The following is a 9548-nucleotide window of genomic DNA, read 5'->3' on the forward strand; positions in this document are numbered from 1 at the left end:
GCTGCCATAACCAAGTATCATAAAGTGAGTGGCTTAAATAACAGAACTTTATTGTTTCACAGTTCTGGAGGCTGGAAATCCAAGATCAAAGTGTTGATAGGATTGGTTCCTTCTGAGGGCTGTGAGAGAGAATCAGCCCCATGCCTTATGCCTAGCTTCTGGTGGTAGGCTGGCAATCTTTGATCTTTCTTGGCTTGTAAATGCATCATCTTCATATGGCAGTCTCCCTGTGTTTGTGCCTCTGTGTCTGAATTTCCTCTTTTTATTGAATTAGGGGCTCACCCCATCCCACTATGACCTTATCTTAACTAATTTACAACACCCTATTTACAAATAAGGTCACATTCTGAGGTACTTGGGGTTAATATTTAAATATATAGATTGGGGGAGAGGGGACACAATTCAGCCCATAACACAATCCCTGACATACTGGGAGTATGTGGGGCCCAATTCCTTAAGTAGATGACAAGACCTCTAAGTGGAAATGACCAGGTGGTGGGGACAGACAGAGTAGCCTCACATTACAGGAGGTGGAGAGCAGCAGAATGGTCCTGTGTGGCTAAGCAGGCCTACCAGAGAAATGGTCTTAGAGGGCTCACGATGTTGCCTGAAACCCCACAATGGTGCTGTTCATGCACTGAGAAGAATCTTCCCCCTAAACTCAGAGCAAGATTCAAACTAGATGGTGTTTTTGGACAGAAATTGAAAAAGAGTGAAGCCTTCATATGCAGGGAAATGTGGAGGGAGGAAAGTGGTCTCAATTATTCTCTGACTTTGGGAGGACTCAGCTCTTCTCTCCATCCTCCGTTGGAGGAGTAGTGTCTGGAGCATGGACTTGGGTGAACAAAGCTTGGCTTGCTCCAAGCCAGACAGAAATGAAGTCCAGAACTGTTCATGCCATCAGCACGAAAAGAGAAAAGGTGGGGAAGGCCAGCCCAACCTGCGGCTCTGGGGTGTGGGATTCTCAGGCAACCCCAGAGGAAGGGATAGTGAGGAACTTCCCAGGGCGGCTGTTTAGTGAAACAAATTAATTGGCCTTTTAGCCAGCAGTTCACTGCACATTGGGGAAAAGCAAATGCTGACCATTTTCCTCTTCATTGCTGTTTATAGATTGAAACTCTTTCATAATACAATGCCATGAGACACTAGAAGCCAGGTAGATGACTAAATTTTTCAAATAAAAACAGACTTTTCTAAACATTGGCAGCGATTTCCTGTGTAAATAGGTTTAACCTTAGACCTGCTGTCATCTTGCATTTTTAAACAGGAAATTAATTTTCTCCATCCTCTTGGTGTTTGAGGGAAGAGGGAAAAAGTTGAAAAAGTGCCTGGGATTTCAAAAGGCTGCCATATAAACTTTAAAATTAAACAGATGTTATGTGAATCACATGTAAATTGGAGCTATGGGAACCTGGGTTGTAAATTGAACGGGATGTTCTGAAGCTGGAGAAGTGGATTTGGGGGCAATAATTGGGGACCTTGTGGATCACAATATCAAATGAAGATGGATCTTTGGGTTTCAGCTAGAGTTAAGAGGATATTCCACACCATAAATTCTTCCCCCCCCCCCCATATTTTAAAATTCCTGAGGGCAGACACCATGTCTTTCTCCACTTTCTATTCTCAACATCTTGCAAGTATCTAGCATATAGCAGACATGCAAACTATTTACTGAATTCAGTCCTCAGGGAGCAAGCTCTCAGTCACAGTAGGTAACTTTTAAGTGCTGAGATCCCTCAAGCTGACCTCTGTGTCATTCTTCACTGTTTTAGCTTAGATTTTTCTCCAAAGCAGAACCTGATGTAAGAAGTTGGGTGCATATAGCACATTTTCCAGGTGATCCTAAGAAGCAGGGGGGAAGTAACAATGAGACAGGAAATGGGAAAGAGAAAACATGAGGAAGAATTATCAAGGCCTCTGCTATAGACATTGGCGGTAAGTTCATATTGTTGGAAATTTTTGAAAAATAGAGTGCCTCCCAGACTTCCAAGTCTGAGGCATTTATGCACTGTTTCCAGTACCCCCTGTCAACAGAAGGTTTCGAGGCAGAGAGGCACGTACATGCACCTGAAGTGGGACACTTATCATGAGTTCACCGCAGCAGGGGGTGGACTCAGAGGTGGGCCAGGAGGGTGTGAGGTGGGCATTGAGAGCATCTTCACTTGCTGTAAGAGCTCCCTTCCCCTCCTACTCCTCTGGGAAGAGTCCCTCATTTGTCCTATCCTGGATGATGTTTATGCCTTTTAATACCTTTTAAATAGAAACAGATTCACCCTTTATTTCATGTTATTACTTTTTGCTATTTGGAGCAACACAGTGAGAGACGAAGACTATTAAAAAGCCTGCAAACACATTCTGCTCCCATAATCCTTACGTATATGCCACAACTTTTCTGGGGAAAGTTTCCTGGAGGGTCTTTCCCTCCCAAGCTGAATCCAATCGACCTTATCGCTCTTCTTTCTCAGTGCTTCCTTCAGTGAGCACTGGCCCTGCTATACTAACCTTGTGTCTGGTCCTACCTTTGCTGACTCATTTTTCATCAATCCATTCACCTCAAAAACTCTCTTTCCACTTTATACTCCTTTCTAACTGTTATGGGTTGAATTGTGTTGTTCCTTCTCCAAATTCTCATATTGAAATATTAACTCCCAGTACCTCAGAGTGTGACCTTATCCTATTTAATAAAGAGGGAATATGCAAACTGACCATCATGCCATAACAAAAATGGCTGTGCCCACAGCAGAGGCAGGGATCCCTTAACACAAGATTGCTGTTCCCACAGCCTAGGCTGAGTTTCTGTAATGAGCCTTAATGATCAATTAAGGACTTGAGGCTGTGCAAACCTCCCTCCCCCCGCCCCAGCCTGGTGGGGTTTGACAGGGGACCTCAGGCTGTGCCCCCCACCTGCAGGGTTTGATGGAGGACCTGAGGCTGCACCCCCCAACTGTGGCACCGGGCCAGGGGACCTGACGCCATGTCCCCCACCTGGCAGGGCTTAACAGGGACCTCAAGGCGTGCCTCCTGCCCCGGTCCAGGCCAGGGGACTTCAGGCTGTGCAACCTGCCCTAGTGCCAGGCCAGGCAACCTGAGGCCTCACCCCCCATCTGGCAGGGCTTAACGGGGGTGGGACAGGCTGGGTCTAGATCTAGCCCTATGGGGGTGGGGCTGGCCAGGTCTGGTTCTTATGTAATTTTGAGGTGCACGTAGGGGACTTGACTCTGGTTCCCATGGCATGCCCCAGACTCTGACAGGAGGAAGATTTTTCATATACATTTTACTAATTTTCTTTCATCTTTGACATTTCTATTATAGAGAAAGGGCAAATAGCAATATTAAAATATTTCCTCCAATTAATTCCCTTTTAATGTGCTTGAATTTCGTGCACCGGGTTACTAGTCCTATATAATAAAAGTGCAATATGCAAATCAACCAAATGTTCGAACAGCATACCGACCATCTGGGACCACGCTATGACACCCACTGGTGCTAGGCCAGCCAAGATGATGCGATTGGTCGGGGGCCAGGCCATAGCCCTATGATCACCCTGCAGAGGGAGGCCCAGGCCACCAACTGGTGGGCTACAGCAGGTGGGTGTGGCTTTCCTCTGCAAGGGAAGCCTGGGTTCCAGCTGCCGGCAGCCTGGGGGGTGGGGGCAGAAAGAAGGCCTACTCTTGATCAAATTTCGTGCAATGGGCCTCTAGTTTATACATAATATTGTTGCAGCTATTATTAGTTAAGATTCCCTTTCTTCTACTCACTTTGGGCATTGTTATTTTTCTAGTTTATTTAGTATAAATCTCAAATAAACAATCTATAAATTTAGATTGTTTATTTGAGATTTTTCTTGTTTCTTGAGGTAGGGCCTGTATTGCTCTGAATTTTCATCTTAGAACTGCTTTTCACTGTGTCCCAGAGATTTTGTGGTGTCGTGTTTTTATTTTCATTTGTTTCAAGGTGTCATTTGACATCTTCCTAGACTTCATTGTTAACCCATTCATTCCTTAGTAACGTTATTGTCTCCATGTGTTTGTTTGTTTGTCCATTTTTCCTTGTAACTGATTTCTAGTTTCATACCATTGTGGTCAGAGAAGATGCTTGAAAGGATTGTAATCTTCTTCAATTTACTGATACTTGCTTTGTGTTCTAACACGTGGCCTTTCTTGGAAAGTGTTCCATGTGTACTTGAAAAGAATGTATATTCTGCACTGAAAATATTAATTCAATCTGGTTTACTGTATAATTTAAGGCAACTGTTTCCTTGTTGATTTTCTGTCTGGAAGATCTATCTATTGATGCCAGTGAGGTGTTAAAATTCCCTAACATAATTATATTACTGTCGATCTCTTCCTCTGTGTCCAACAGGATTTACTTTATATATTTAGGTGCTCTTATGTTGGATTCATAAATGTTTACAAGGGGTATATTTTCTTGTTGTAGTGATCCTTTTTTTTGTGATATAATGTCCTTGTTTGGTTTTTATTATTGATTTTGTTTTAAAAATCTTTTGTCTGCTATAACTGTTGCTACTCTAGCTTTTAAAAAATTTTCCATTTTCATGAAATGTGACTGTCTTTTCAGTAAGTGGGTGTCTTTCATTCTGAGGTGGATCTCTTTAGACAGCATATATATGAGTCTTGTTTCCTTATCCATTCAACTATTCTGTATCTTTTGATTGGAATGTTTAATCCTTTACATTTAAAGTTACTGTTAATAGGTACATATTTATTTTCGTTTTATTTTTTTTATAATGATGTTTCTCTTTCTTATTTTTAAAGAAGTCTCTTTAACATTTTATGTAATACTGGTTGGGTGGTAATGAACTCCTTTTGCTTTTTCTTGTCTTGGAAGTTCTTAATTTTCTCTTCCCATTTTAAACAATAGCCTTGGTGAATAGAATAGTCTGGGTTGTAGGTATTTTCTTTTCATCATTTTAAATATTTTATGTGAATCTCTTCTGGCCTGAAGTGTTTAAATTGAGAAACCAGCTGACAGCTTTATGGGAGCTCCCTTGTCTTTCTCTTGCTGCTCTTAAGATTGTGCTGCAGGCCAATGTCAGATGCTGCCTGTGACTTGTCCTGGGCTACCTGTTTGGAGCTACAAAGAGATCTACAGTTTGTGGTTGCCCCTGCTGGACCTGGGTATTCATGACAGGGGCAAGGTTCCATACTAAGGCTGGCTTCCACCAGTACCCAACCCTGGGGGCAGGTCAGCAAAAGGCTCAAAGCACTCTGGGATCTGCCTCTGCTTGCTGGCTGCTTGTTAGGCTCAGTTACTGAAAGAGTACACAGTTGTGTGAGTAGGTTCTCAATAAGTCACAAAGTAGGGGCAAGTAGTGTTTACCAATGGTGTTCACAGATTCAAACTTGGTGCCAGTGCTGGACCTAAGGCACACACCAGCTGCCACTTTCCTGGGGCCTTTGTGGTGGTGCGGGGTCTTAGGAAGTGTCAGGGTGTAGCCAGAAGAGTTCATCAGACTAAAACAGTTTAATATTTGGCCTTGTGTAGGGAGGGCTCTGCAAAGAAACTGTGGTGCAGGTGGGACATGTGAGGGGAAAATGGCCATCACCAGAGAGCCACAAAAAGTCTCTCCTTGTCCTTCTCTGTCATCTCCTGAGTCTGGCCAGACCTCCTCAAGAATCTTCAAGAAAGTCTGCCCTGTGGGCCCAGGGTGACAATAGCCAGCTGACACCTCCACAGGGTGGGAGCTGGGCAGGGTGGGGCCACAGCAAGTCAGGATGGTGGGGCTAATGCATTCTTCCAGGCTGATGCCCTATGAAGGGAATGCTCAACCCAGGAACAATGGCCCTGGGGCAGTGTGGGACATGGATTCAGGACAGGAACCTTGGCAGCTGTTCCTCCAGCCCTCTCCCTGTATGACTCCAGATTGCTCTGAGATGTCACTCTCTCTGCTGGAGTACTACCAGAGGAATGCTGACAAAGGAGATTTTGTGTGCTGACCCTTTAAGAATGCATGTCATTTTCTACCAGAACTGCCTAACCCTGTCTTTCCCTGGTGGCAGATGGAATCCCCACTGATTTTCACCACCAGTTGTTATGTGGGAACTACTTCCCTGCTCTGGTGCTCTAAGCTGGGAAGCCTAGTATGGGATGGAGACCCCTTGCTTCTCAGGAGGACCTTTGCAGCTGAGATATCCCAGCCTATTTTCCACCACTGCACTTGGGTGCAGGGCCAGGCCTTTCTGCTTCTCCGTCTTTCTGATCACACTAGAAATGGTTTATTCTATAATCTTTGGTTATAGGATTATAGAATAAACCACAGATGTTCAACTAATCTTCATTTGGTTATTCAGGTTGATTGTTCTATAATTTAGTTGTCATTCCCCATTTGTTCTAGTAGTACGTGAGTGTACCTTCCACCTCTCTGCTGCCATCTTGCACCCCCCAATCTGTGTATCTTCTGTGCTGAGGTGATTGTCCAGACCTTATGCCCATTTTTTAATTGGGTTGTTTGTTTCCTTATTGTTGAGCATTAAGAGTTTTAAATATATATTTCCATATAATTTTTTTTTCAGATCTGATTTTGAAAACACGTTCTCTGAGTCTGTGTCTTATGTTAAAATTGGTAGAAGAGACATCCACAAAAGTGTCCTCTTTTCCCCTCTCTCCTAGTCCCTCTATCATTAGGGGCTTCCTTTTCTTCCTCTAGGGAGAGTCTAGTGAGTCCCCCACTTCAAGGACCTTTGTTCTTTGCTCAGTGGGGGCAGACAAGAGATATGTCTGACTCTGACCTGGCAGCCTCAGACTAAGTAGACTTTACTTGACCTGACTTTGAGTGAGATGATGGCTCTCTCCCTCATCCCCACTGAGCAGAGCTCCACTCAAGAAATTGGAAGTGCTGGGAGTGAGGGCTGAGCTGGCACAGGACTGGGGCAGAGGTCACTGCTGGAGGACCTCTGTGGTTTGGGTGCTGTGGCCTGCCCCAAAGCCTCAAGCCTGATGCTCTGGCTTACTTTCCGTAAGGCCCCACCTGAGGTTCCTTCTGCTCATACAAGCTCGCGGGTCCTGCTGTTGCAACTGAGAACTTGTTACAGCATGTTCATGCCGGACCCTGTAAAGAGGCTGAACCTCCCTCGACCAGCTTTCCTGACAGAGAAGAAGGGGCTTCACGCTTGCAGGGAGGGGGAGCAGGCCAGAATGTATAGGTCCCCATCCTCCAGTGTCCTGGATGGCAGGATCAGGCTGCTCAGCTCAGGTAAGTTATGGAGCACGGGGTTGGGGGGTGAGGGTGGAGGTAAGATGGCAGAGCAGGGAGGGAAGAGTTAAGAGTGGAACAAAGGGCAAGGCAGAGGCAAGATGGATGAACCTTCTAGTTGGGCATGTCACTCCAAGCCTCTCCTCTTCCTCCCTCCCTGAGGTCTCAGCCCCAGGTCTCTTCACCCCTGCTTTCCCCCAAAAGGCTCCAAGTGGACAAGGTGACTTCAGATGTAGCAATCTGCCCACAACACCTTAAAATAGTGTTTACATTAGACCAAGGATCTCCACTTCTAGAGACCTGTCCTAAGTAAAAAAAAGATTTATGGACACAGATGTTTCCTCCAGCAAGATGATGTGAAAGAAAAATCTGAAATGGCTCATGTTCCACAGCAGAAGCTTCATAAATTTTGATGTGGGGACACAGACAATGCCACAGAGGAAAAGGACTGACTGGCAGGGTCCACCCCTAGGGAAATGAGGTTCCAGAAGGGAACTTGCCAGGGAATCCTCCCCGCCCAACACTCCCAAGTGCACATGGACCCATGTGAACACACACAGGCACCCACACATGCATGCATCAGTGTGGGAACACAGGTACACACATGTGCACATGCAGACACAACGTGCACACACAGGGAAAGGACTGGAACTGTGAGCACCCCTGTCAGGCCTCTCCTCCCTGGAAGGACTTTGTTCTTTATTGAATTCTGAATTGCTGTAGAATTTATCATTGTACCATAATAAGCCCCTTTTTCTTATCCTAAATCCTTCAAAACTTAAACTAAATAATGTACTTTACACCATAGATGAGTGATCAATGGATAACATTGAACATGTAACTTAAAATTTTTCAGAACTATCAGAATCATACATGCATTATAAAAATTTAGATATTATCATTAGCTCTGAAGAGCTAAGAGATTTGCAAGTTGTATCCTAGGTGACCATCATGAGTGCCTATGTGGGTATCTCCCAGGCTCTCCCTTTCTCAATCTGTTTGTCTGTGTCTGTCACAAGGCAGATTCACTTTCACATATGTGTGCCTACCTGTTGAAATAACATGTATGGGGTTTAACAGGTGGGATCCTGGATACAGAGAATTGATCCATGTAGTCTCACATGAGAGGACTCTGAGGTCTTTATCTCTTGGCACGTAGAGGCCACTGGAACCTAGCAGTTGGGTATATCACTCCAAGCCCCTCCTCCTCCTCCCTCCCTGAGGTCTCAGGCCCAGGTCTCCTCACCCCCGCATTCCCCTAAAAGGCTCCAAGTGGACAAGGTGACTTCAGATTTAGCAGCAGCTCTGCTCCCTCCTCCATGTGGACCAGGATTGGTGGATTCCATGCCCTCTCTGTGGTCATTAGTGGTTTTACCAATTCCAGGCTATTTCATCGGTGCTCTGATGGGTGGTCTCAAAAAAATCCATCTCTGAACAACTGTGCAAGGATTTCTGTGGGTAACCCTTAGGGGGAGCACTGACAAGTGCAGGAATGCCCTGTGGGACTTCGGCAGGTGCTGCACACTGTTCTCCCAGACTGTGGCTTTCCACTCCTCCCCAGGAGATCTGCTGGGGCCTCTGCTGCCTCACTTTGTCCCCAGGGTGGTCACCACCAGCCCAGAGGCCTGCCAGTCGAGGTGACAGTGCTCTCCCCTCAGTGTCCACACTGGGTGTCTTCCCATTGGGGAGATGGGGCACCTATGTCAGGAGCTAGTGTATGCACTGCCTCTTGTTGAAAGTTCATGTGTTTGCTCCTTGTCCCTTTAGAAAACAACTTTCTAGAGTTCTCTGCACCAGATTATAAATCTTTCTCTGGACTTGTGTTGTGAGGAATGCTTTCCAGTTTGTGGTTTGTCTCTCCAGCTTTCTGCATTTTTCTCCTTTTAGTTTTGGGCACAGGAAGAACTAGCTTGCCTGACTGGCTTTTGGCCCTGAGGTCACACTTAGCACAGAGTTCTTTACCCTGAGATTATGCACACTCTTACTAAAAGGGCTTCTTCTTTTTTTTTTTTTTTTTTTTTTTTTTTACATCTTTAATCATCTGGGATTTCTCTTTCAAATAAAAAATACTATTTCAGATAAAAACAAAATTATGTAAGCAGGCACAGAAAGGCACCTATTGTAAGATTCCATGTCTAAGGAACATCTAGAATGGGAAAAAGAGCAGAGACAGAAAGCAGACCAGGGGTCACCAGGAGGAGGAGTGGGGAGTGAGTACTGTTGGTGTAGGTATTTTGGGGAGATGATGGAACATCTCCAACTAGATAGTGGTGATGCTTGCACAGCATCGTGAGTGTCCTTCATGCTCAAGAATGGCATCACTTAAAATACAAAC

The sequence above is a fragment of the Pipistrellus hanaki genome (assembly GCF_964339955.1).
Source record: "Pipistrellus hanaki genome assembly, chromosome: 11".
Lineage (NCBI taxonomy): Eukaryota > Metazoa > Chordata > Mammalia > Chiroptera > Vespertilionidae > Pipistrellus > Pipistrellus hanaki.